The following is a 1,853-nucleotide window of genomic DNA, read 5'->3' as shown; positions in this document are numbered from 1 at the left end:
AAAATCTTTCTTTGTAATAGATAGATTCAAAATCATATGAGAGTCGATTAGGGTTTCGTGAGAGTCTGTAATCTTTATTTTCAATAAATAGAAAAGCAGCCGCTATTTCTCTGTTTAATCTTCTTGTTTACTTTCTCTTACAAACTTCTTTTGTAAATCGTTCTACTATCAGATCTGGGAATAACATTACTCCATACCTTTTCCAGTTGCTAATTATTGTGTTTAATCTGGAGAATGTGTCCGACAGGGATTCACCCTCCTTAGCCTTGAAGTTGTGGTATTAATCAATGCAAATTGCTCGATTGTTCTTTAGTTTTCTTACCTCCCTCAATCTGTTTTCCAATTCTGCCCAAATATCCATGGACAGTTGGCAATGATCAATACATTTGAAGATTTCGTGAGGTATTGCCATGATTAACAATCTTTTGCACTTGCTKCCCAAATCAACCAATATCTTGTCTTCATCACTCCAGTTAGCAACAGGTCTTGGCTCGTAATGTTCAGGAATTTCAGGGGTTGTGCCAGTAGCAGGAACTCTTGGAATTAAGTTCATTGGCACATAAGGAGTATYGTAGAGAAATTCACATATTCTAGGGTGAATTCCCTCTAAAAAGTTAATCATTCGCACCTTCCATTGCGGATACTCCTCACGGATAAGCGTGGGAGGTTTTGACTGAGAACCAGTGCTCATGAACGAGGTATTGGCCAAGTTCGCCATTGAAATTAGAAGAAGAAAAATAGGAATAAGATGAAACTGATTTAAAAGAGTAAAACAGGGTAACCTGAAGAAGAAGACTGGTGTTCTAGAAAAAAGCAGATTAATACAACAGAATTAATCGAATAAGAATTCAATTCTTGCTTTGATACCAATTGTTGGACCTGTAAATTCAGCTTTGATATTGATCTATTACTCTGAATGAACTCTAGGACGATTACAGGGCAGCGGAAACAATATTAAGAACAAAACAGAGTAAAATAAACCAAGAAYACRCAGTTAAGATGATGAAGAAGATGAACACATGAGAATAGCTTCAAAGGTTTTTCAATTCAATTGAAAATAAGACGATTACAATTCGGAAGCACACTGAATACAAAGSCCTAAGCTGCTATTTATACTAGACCCTAACGACCTTACTGACATGATCTAGAAAGTGAAATCATCTAAGCTGTCCAAATAAAGTTTATTAAAATCTAGTCATGTGAGAAGCACATGCAACTAACAACGTTTGATTAACAGTAGAACAGGATCTTCACAGAAGACTAATCCGCAGACCCTCTGTGAGCCATCTCAGAGGCTCTGCTGTAGTAAACTTCTATGATCTTATTGCAAGAGGACCATTTTCAGAACCTCTGTAAGAGACACCAGAGGTTTTGTCATTCTTGACTTGCACGATGAAACAGCTTCAGATGCTAGTCCTCTGTTGTGTTCTGTGGAAGATACCCTTCTGTCAACACTTGCAGAATACTTTTTCATACGTTTACATTAAGTGAATATTAGAGCTAACAGAAGTCCTGGTGAGATGATTGTTAAAAAGTCTCGTATACGTAGTACATTCGTTGTACTGAATGTATCTGTTATATTGAACGGCCAATCTTTTTATAAAGATTGAAAACATGTTTATAAGTTGAATCTGGTTCTTTCTCAAAAACTTCTTAATCTGAAAATATTAAATGAGCGAATTTCAAAAGATTTGCTTAATTTTTCTATGAATTGACGATATTCTTTAATCACCATTCATTTCGAAGTATGATGTCAATGTTCCTCATTATCATCACAAGGACATAAAAATGAATGGGGAAGTAGTCATAAAATGAATGAACCTTTTTGAGTCATTTATGAAGATTAGGTAAGT

This window comes from Cynara cardunculus, unplaced genomic scaffold (genome assembly GCF_001531365.2).
Source record: "Cynara cardunculus var. scolymus isolate 2C unplaced genomic scaffold, CcrdV1 Un_Scaffold_2030, whole genome shotgun sequence".
NCBI classification, from domain to species: Eukaryota; Viridiplantae; Streptophyta; class Magnoliopsida; order Asterales; family Asteraceae; genus Cynara; species Cynara cardunculus.
Note: the sequence above shows the minus strand (reverse complement) of the source record.